The sequence below is a fragment of the Meriones unguiculatus genome, chromosome 15 (genome assembly GCF_030254825.1).
Source record: "Meriones unguiculatus strain TT.TT164.6M chromosome 15, Bangor_MerUng_6.1, whole genome shotgun sequence".
Classification (NCBI taxonomy): Eukaryota; Metazoa; Chordata; class Mammalia; order Rodentia; family Muridae; genus Meriones; species Meriones unguiculatus.
Genome location: NC_083362.1, coordinates 64,115,977 through 64,125,083, shown reverse-complemented (window position 1 = coordinate 64,125,083; position 9,107 = coordinate 64,115,977). Strand labels below are relative to the sequence as shown.

At 40.5% G+C, this 9,107-nt stretch overlaps 1 long non-coding RNA gene and 1 pseudogene across 1 annotated transcript in view; one reads left to right on the top strand and one right to left on the bottom strand.

Moving 5' to 3' along the window:
• The first annotated feature begins 412 nt into the window (after positions 1-412).
• On the top strand, positions 413-800 carry LOC110549411 (small ribosomal subunit protein uS3-like; annotated as a pseudogene).
• Positions 801-2,447: 1,647 nt separating this feature from the next.
• The window catches only part of LOC132647989 (uncharacterized), a 38,755-nt gene continuing 32,095 nt past the window's right edge, over positions 2,448-9,107 (bottom strand). Inside the window, exon 3 of the long non-coding RNA XR_009586311.1 lies at positions 2,448-3,726. This is a non-coding gene — a long non-coding RNA (uncharacterized LOC132647989). The remainder of the gene's footprint in view (positions 3,727-9,107) is intronic.

Below are 9,107 nucleotides of genomic sequence, written 5' to 3'. Positions count from 1 at the left end.
GTTAATACCTGATTCTAGTGAGGAGCCATAATGGAAAAATCAGCATTTAAAAAGGTGAAGAAAGGTCGTATCCTCTTGGTGATGTGTGGCTGCAAGATGGTGGTATACATTTCCAGGGGAGGAGTTTGTGACTGATGGCATCTTCAAAGCTGACTGAATGAGTTTCTCGTTCAGGAGCTGGCTGAGGATGGCAACTCTGGAGTTGAAATCCGAGTTACACCAACCGGAACAGTAATTATTATTTTAGCCACCTTGAGGAGAAGGGTGGTCGGATCAGAGAGTTGACTGCTGTGATCCAGAAGAGGTCCGGCTTCCCTGAGGGCAGTGGAGGACTTCATGCAGAAAAGGTGGCCACAAGAGGTCTGTGTGCCATTGCCGTGGCAGAGCCTCTATGTCACAGACTCCTAGGAAGGCTTGCTGTGCCAAGGGCCTGCTATGGTTCATTATGGAGAGTGGGGCCAAGGGCTGTGAGTTCATGGCATCTGGGAAGCTCCGAGGGCAGAGGACCAAGTCCATGAAGCTTCCGATGATCTGATGATCCGTGGTGGAGACCCTGTCAACTGCTGTGTTGACACTGCTGTGTGCCATGTGCTCCTCAGGCAGCATGTGCTGGGCGTCAGAGTGAAGCTCTTGCTACCCTGGGACCCAAGTGCAAAGATGGGCTCCCAAGAAGTCTCTGCCTGATCATGTGAGCATAGAGGAACCTAAAGAAAAACGCTGGCTCACCATCCCCCATCTCAGACCAGGAGGGTGGGAAGGCAGAGCCGCCTGCCATGCCCCAGCCAGTGCCCACAGCATAACAGGGTCTTGGCAACTACCTCTGGAGGCTGGATGATGGTCCGTGAAGATGTTTGATACAGTCTTGCACAAAGGGGGAAAAGATGAAGAAAGGCATAGACAAAGAAAAGCAGTAATAAGCTAAAGTTCCCTCCGTGTGAACTCGCAAAGCTAATTTTTAAATGGAGAAAGAAAGCTAGATGAGCAGATCATAAATTAACAGGAATTTCTTATTCCGGTCCACGCGTTTCCTATTCCAGCCTTTTACCAATGTCACACTCTCTTCATTATATGATTTTCCATATGTTTACCAGGGAGAAAAAGTCTTCACTTTCTGAGTATTCTTCAAAATTACCTTATTTTTGGCCTTTCCTGGTTCCATCCGAATTATAAAATGTGCTTGCCACATTTTATTAAAGGGAATGATGAAATATTTATTGGCATAGAAAGAAATGCCCCAATCACATATACCTCTATTATGCATACACAAGGTACCTATGGCCATATATACATTATGAATATTCATGGACATAGACTATGCATGAGGGAACAGAGATCTTTCTGAAGATGTTTTATGAGTTTCTTCACAAAGATCTTACATGTCTTTGGATTTCACTTAGTTACCTTTTTATTACTATTATAATACATTAAAAAGAATATTTTAAATTAGTTATAACTTTGATATATTTCCCTTAAATGAATAAAAATTTTACTGACAAGGGACTTCTGATGAGCTCTATTCAAAGCCACAAGACCATGCATTATCAACTCTAGAAATAAGAGGAAGAACGGTCCATTTCAAACTTAATATTCTGCTAGGCTGTCGTTCAAGAAAAATTGCCATAAGAATCCATACAAAATATTCTTTTTCTGTGTTTTCTGTATATGTGTTTGTTATAAATGTGGTTTTGTTGTAAATGTGTACCTGTTGTGGTGTGTTTATTTTAGGTAAAGTCCCGATTTTGATGCCAGGATTCCTCAGTTGGTCTTCCACGTTATTCACTGAGGCAGAGTCTCTCAACCAAACCCAGAGCTTGCCCATATGGCCATCTTGAATGTGGCCCCCAGGCCTCCACATTCCAAGGCTGAAATCGGAAGTGGGCGTCCATACCCACTCAACGTATATGTGAATTTTAGGGTTCTAAACTTCCAATCCTCACTCCCCTTCAGCAAGTGCTTTAACCACTGAGCTATGTCCCTCCAATAATTATCAAGAAAAGAAAAATTAAGCCAGTAAAAATTTAGGAAATAAAAATCAATGGGATTAGTAGATTTTGGATTCTCTCTCCCTCCCCGACTTACAGTATTAGTTACTTGGCATCTCTTTGATCAAAATAGCTGGGAAAAAAACTTAATGAGGAAAAATTTCTTTTTGGCTTATGACTCAAGAGAGTGTCAGCTCATAATGATGGGGAAACCAATTTTGGGCAGCTCAGTTTATGACAGTGTAACTGTCTGTCTGAGGCTCTGCACATCGCAACAATCAGAAATCAGGGAGCATACGAGGAGAACTAGGGTTCTCCAAAGGCTCACCTTCAGTGACCCTCTTCAACCAGCCAGACCTTCACTTCTAAAGCTCCAGCCTTCCAAATTAGCACCAGCAGCTGGGGAAACAAGCATTCAAACCATGATACTCTGAGCAACATTTCAAGCCTATATACTATCGGGTGTCTAGGTGTGGCCTTGTCAATTTTTCCTGCTTCATATGCAAGGCATATCTTTATCCTGAGGGCTTTTTTTATTTTTATTTTTTTTTCCTTTTCTAATTTGGCCTTATCTTGGTTGTGAGCCTACTGGCTTGAGCCACACCTCTCTAGCCCTTTCTTTTCAAATTTTATTTCTAAATGTATGGTTGTTTTTTTGTTTTGTTTTTTTAAATTTACTCTCCCTCTGTGTGTGTGTGTGTGTGTGTGTGTGTGTGTGTGTGTGTGTGTGTGTGTTCCATGCCTGTACCTATCTGCATGGAGTGATCACCTTTGTATGCACATATGGTGTCCAGGGGCAGACATCTTCTGTTGGTTTCCACCATTACTTTTTGAGACACGTTCTCTAATTGAATCTGGGGCTGGCAGTTTGGGATAAATTGTTTGGCCAAGTGTTTAGAGTGTTCACATCTCCACTGTCCTCCTCAGCCCCAGAGCTGCACTTACAGCTGTATAGCTGTAGCCTCACTGGGCGGTATATCACTGCAGCTTTGATCTGAATGTCCCTAGTGATTCATTATGTTGAACATTTTTTCATGTCCTTTTTGGCCATTTGTATGTCCCCTCAAGTAATGTCTTTGGTTTTTTTGTTTAGATGTTTGTTTTTCATTTTCGTTTAGTCCTGGAAATTGCACCCAGAGCATCAATAAACTACATTTCTAGCTCCCAAAATATTGTTTTTAATCCTAAAATGTCTGTCATTTTTTTTCTCCCTTCACATTCTCTTCTTTTGCAAATTTTATTAGAGACACATTAAATGTCCTCAGTATTAAGTGTCTTATTCTGTGCTTTTAGTGCATATTATTTTCATTTGTGCTCTTTGAGAATCTCAAATATATTGCATTTTACCACAGTGCTCTTCGTGATTAATTTCATTTGAAATGAATCAAAGAGATTTAAAAAAAATTGAAATGGGAAAATGTTTTATACAGAGAAACACAACAAAAACGAAAATAGTCAACTAAGCATAAAAATAAGTACGGCTGTTAGTAAAACAACAACAAACATTTATGTAGCACTGCCAGGCACCCTTTCAGCCCCTTCTAAGCCCTTGAGTTCATCTTAACTTAATCAAGAAGCAGCAAAGCTGGATGGACAGAGGACTTGGTGGTTAAGAGTGCTGGATGCTCTTCCAGAGCACTTTGGGTATGGTAGCAGCTCACAGACGTCTGTAACTCTAGTTTCAGAGAATCCAGTGCTCTTCTCTGACTTCCAGGGAGACCAGGCACTCGCGTGGTACACAGATCTGCAGATAGGCAAAACATCCACAGTGAGCATACGGTCCCACCTCTGTTAGCATAATAAAAATGACTCCCCTCATCCAAGCCCAGAGGCCCACCACTCAGGTGATTCTAGATCCTGCCAAATTGGTTATTAGCACTAACCATCATATTTAGTCTGTCATCACACAGGAAATGTACAATCAGTGAAACATCCATGGGACAGGACAATTCCAGGACCTCTAAGTGTCACAGAAATGATGTTTGTGAACAGGCTTTTCTTCCTGCTGCTATACTCCACTCACAACTCAAGGCTCCAGAAAAGAAAAAAAAAAAAAATCTTACTAGTTTATCTGGGAAAATGTTAACGAAGCTGTGAGATCTTGATTTCATCTAAGGAAGCCTCACATTGCACATGGCAATGTTGGAATATGGGAAAACAAAAATATTTACGGGCTTCCCAGAAATGTAAACCTTCATATAGGAATATTAGTCAAAAATCATGTCAAATTAAAAATACATATACTCTACAGCCCTGTGGTTGTAATTTCTAGATATATTGTTCAGAAAAATCCCTACATAGGTAAGATGACTACAATAATTTTCTTTTTTGTGGTTATTTTTAATGTATTTTTTTTATTTATTACAGTTTATTCACTTTGTATCCCAGCTGTAGTCCCTTCTTCATCCCCTCCCAATACTGCTCTCCCTCCCTCATCTCCTCCCATGCCCCTCCCCTAGTCCACTGATATGGGAGGTCCTCCTCTCCTTCCTTCTGACCCTAGTTTATCAGGTCTCATCAGGACTGGTTGCATTGTCTTCTTCTGTGGCCTGGTAAGGCTGCTCCCCCCTCAGGAAGAGGTGATCAAAGAGCCAGCCACTAAGTTCATGTCAGAGACAGTCCCTGTTCCCCTTACTAGGGAACACATTTGGGCACTGAGCTGCCATGGGCTATATCTGTGCAGGGGTTCTAGGTTATCTCCATGAATGGTCCTTGGTTGGAGTATCAGTCTCAGAAAAGACCCCTGGGCCTAGATATTTTGGTTCTGTTGTTCTCCTTGTGGAGGTCCTGTTCAGACTACAGTCATTTTCATGGGAGAATGGTTTGAAAAGTAAAAAACCAGAAATAAATCATATATAGACATACTAATTTATTTTAATGTATAATATAGTTACAAGAAATATATTCATAAAATTAAATTATAAAAGTAATAAAAGAAAGCATAAATGACTGCGATACACGAAAGCTACAGAAGATAATTGTGACTTATAATGATAGTTAATATTATGTATGTGTTTAACCATATAAAACAATATTACACAAACACACTGTTCATGATTCTTTGAGTTACTATGAAAACTACAGAGGGCAGAAGAAGAGGTCAAATATTATCTCAGTGAGAAAGAAAGGTGAGACAAAGGGGTAAGAAGATCTTTGAGTCTCTGGATTAATAATTCTAAAAATATTAAAATGGGTTGGGATTAAAGCTCAGTCATAAATGGAGTGCTTGCCTAACATTTATGGAGCCTGGGTTCCTGGGTTAATTCTTAGCAGTGTAAGCAAGAAGAAAACAGATGTGAGGGCTGGTGAGATGGCTCAGTGGTTAAGAGTGCTTGCTGTGAAAGCATGAGGACCAGACAAAACAAAAATCCCCATCACCTGCTTACAAGCTTTAAAAAAGTTGTTCATTCGCCTATAACTCAAGTGACGTAAAATGGAAATGTGGATGATAGATGGATAAAACAGACAACTCTTGGCTCCTAAAAATGCACATAGGCTACACACACACACACACACACACACACACACACAGGAGGTGAGAAAGGGAAGGTTGAAAACAAATGTGAGAGATAGCTTCTCATACTCAGAAAATAATTACACTAGAAAAGACTTGGTGAGTTTATTATTGGTTAATTTGGGGCGAATTTCAGTCAAAAGTGGATAATCTTCACCGTAGTTATAGAAGCGAGCATTTCTATAAGTTAAGTTTGTAACACAATATTTAATACTCTACTGAAGAAACAGGTGCCTTAAAATTATTTATTGATGCTATTGGACACATAATATGTAGAAATATAGTTTTTCATGTCAACAGATGAGGATGATTCTATAAAGAACCCAGAGATTTTGTATACTATCAAAGCTAATATGGTAAAAATTCCAAGTATGGTATTATAACCTTAACATATTGAATAGTATCTCCATGGTAACCATGAGGAAATATGTGTAGAATGTATACAAGAAGAAAATTAAAATACTTTCCTAGAAAACTTGAACTAAATATAAAAGGTAGGAACAATGAAGAAATAATAAGAAACATGAAGCAATGAAAACACCCCATATTACAGAAAACAGACCACAGTGTGTGGGTCGGGAGAGAGAGAGGGTAGTAATCTAACTGTAGGCTGCCTACAAGAGACTCAGTAGATCTAAGAGCACCAATGAGTTGAAACTAAAAGTATATAAAACAATAGAAAAGGGAACTATTGTGTGAGTCAGAAATCCTCTTGGGCATCTCTCTGAAAGAAAGCCACTACCTACTAGTTAGCCACACAACCATGTTCAATGCAGCATCTACCATAAAAAGCAGGGTACAGAAGCAACCAGCCAATGAGTAGATGAAGCAAGACACGTGTATAATGGATATATATAATTCAACTTCATTACACATAACCATGCCATTTGTCACACACACACACACACACACACACACACACACACACAATGAGTGAAATTGGAAGCCACCATGCTGAGCAAAATAACCCAGATGCATGAAGCTAATAATTTGAATTCTACTTGGGATTGTGGCTAAAAGTAGATTTTTGATGTCATATTCCACAAAATGTGAGGTAAAGGACACACTTACTTGATTGATATTGTAGCCACTTCACTATCTGCATATATATCAAGATATCCCATGTTCATGTCATGGGAGACAATATCACTAAAGTGTCAGTATTACCCAAGGTAATCTTCAGATTCAGTGTTAATTACTGTCAAAATCCCAGTGATGTTTTGTACAAACACAGAGCATCTTGCCTGGACATGGTTTAGAATCTCAGGGACCTAATCAACAAAGCCATCTTGTTAAAAACAAGGCTGCAGAGCTCCCATTTCCTGACTTCAAACATGCTACACAGATGCTGTCGTCAAAACTGTACGATCGTGACAAAAAGTTGGGCATACAGGTCAGTGGGATGCAGTGTAGGCCAAGCCTCATGATATGTAAAAGTGATTTTCAACAAGGGTGTCGGGACCATTCAATAAGATAAGGACAGATTGTCCTTTCAACGAGTGACAGTGGGTGCATGGATACCTACATGGAAAAGGGGAAAAGGGGGTAACTTTGGCTTATTACTTTTTTTAATTTTGAGAATTTCGTATGAGTGCTTTATTTACGTCATCCCTCCCCTTTCTCTTCTCTCTCTAAGTCTTCTCGTGTTCTCCCCACGCCTTCTCAAGTTTGTATACACTGCAATCTTAGTATTGATCTTATGTATTTAAGGCTGATCTCCTTGGGATTGTTTAAGGGAGGAGGAGGCACTCATTGCTGGAGAAGACTGATTCTGCTTTTTTCACCCCCGAGAATAAATATAACGAGATAAATAAATACTATATATCTCATGAGCTCACGGGGGTTGTGAACCTTGAAGGACGTCCAATAACCTATCCAAAGTCAGAACACAAACTATGGATGCTAAAAGTGGGTTCTGCGCCACTCACATGCAAGCCATTTGAGTCAGACTAGCTAGTGATCTCAAGCAGGAATACCTTGGGATAATTTTGCATCTGAAAATCTGCAGATGAAGGAAACACACTATGAATGCCTCCTGAAACTGGAAGGTGGTGGTGGGGTCTCCAAAAATACCTGCCTTCCTGTAGGCTAGACAGCGGAAGCTGCACAGTAAGCATTTGTTAAATTACTCCGAGCTGAGGCAAACCCAAGCGTTTAAATGTATCGTTGGCTATGACGATAGGTGGAGTAACGGTTCTCTTCCTACAACATTACGGAAGGAAAAAGAACCCTTTTCCGGGGCTGGGAGAAGGCAGGCATCCAGAGCCCCATGCAGCTTCAGTCTCCCCACTGTCCTGAGGAAAGTAGGTGTTACTGTAGAACCATGGAACCATGTGAAAAGAAAAAACGGGCCGGAAGCCAGGGATCCCGCTCGGTTGGATGCTTACCTGGCATGCGCAAAGCCCAAGCTATTCCTACTTTGGGTCACTAGGTAGCACCACCTCCTCAGGAGGTGGAGACGGGAGATCAGAAATTCAAGATGACAACTTGATAGCACATTCCAGGCCAAGCCTGAGCTACATGAGATCTTGCCAAGAAAAAGTAAAACAGAAAGAAAAGGAAAGAAACACAAAAGCAAACAAAACAATGAAACTAAGACCCTTTGTCACCCAAAATGTTATTTTTCTGTCCTCTTCTCATAAATTGTTTTCATGTTGGAGAAAACATATGTAGGCCTTTATTATTATGAGTTCTTTCATTTTGTTCAAAATAAATTGAGGAAACATTTTTCTCTCAGCAAAACACAGTGGTGGCGCATGCCTTAATCCTAGTACTTAGGAAACAGAGGCGGGCAGATCGCTGTGAGTTCGAGGCCAGCCTGGTCTACTAAGTGAGTTCCAGGACAATCAGGTTTATTCTGCAGAGAAAACCTGTCTTGAAAAAGAGAAAATAATCCAAAAAAAAATGTTTAAGCTCTGAATAAGCAACTCTTTCGGTAAACCCTTACTTTATCAGGATCTCCCAGTATTTTGTGGTGCGCCCTTCAGTCCCTATGTTCATATTTCCTTTAACACGTCACTTTTCCCAGTGACAAGTGCCCTGAAGAGGCCTGTTTCCCACAGCAGTGTGTCAGAAATGATAAGCTTCCTTGGGTTACACACAGCGAAACTCAGACTTTTAAACACCGGCCTCTCCAGTCTATTACATGCTCACAGACCTTTGTTTTGCTGTCATTTGGAAGGCAGGAGAGGGGAGTGTACAAATCAATTGAACCAGGAATTGTTCCCCCTTTGAATTAACAAGGAAATATTTCTCAACTCTGTTCCTTTCACATGCACAAACTGTAGTCCATTTTAATTTCTCCTAACAGCACCAGACGACTGAACTGCACGGCTTCACATCATAGGAGGCACAGTGCTTTGAGGTGAAATCAATCATAGCTCTACAAGTGAGAAAAATGCCAGGAAGCCCATGATAAAGTAGTGAAGTAAATTGTCCCTCCTTTTATGGAAGGCGGCCTTAGCCCAGGGAACACATAATAGCATTTAAATGAAGATATTGCTACATTTCCTTGATAGCTGATCAGCCCAACTGAAGGAGTGAACTCACTCAACCTCCTGATCATTCACAAAAAAAAAAAAGTCACCTTACGTAAGCTGTCTCTTCTTCCT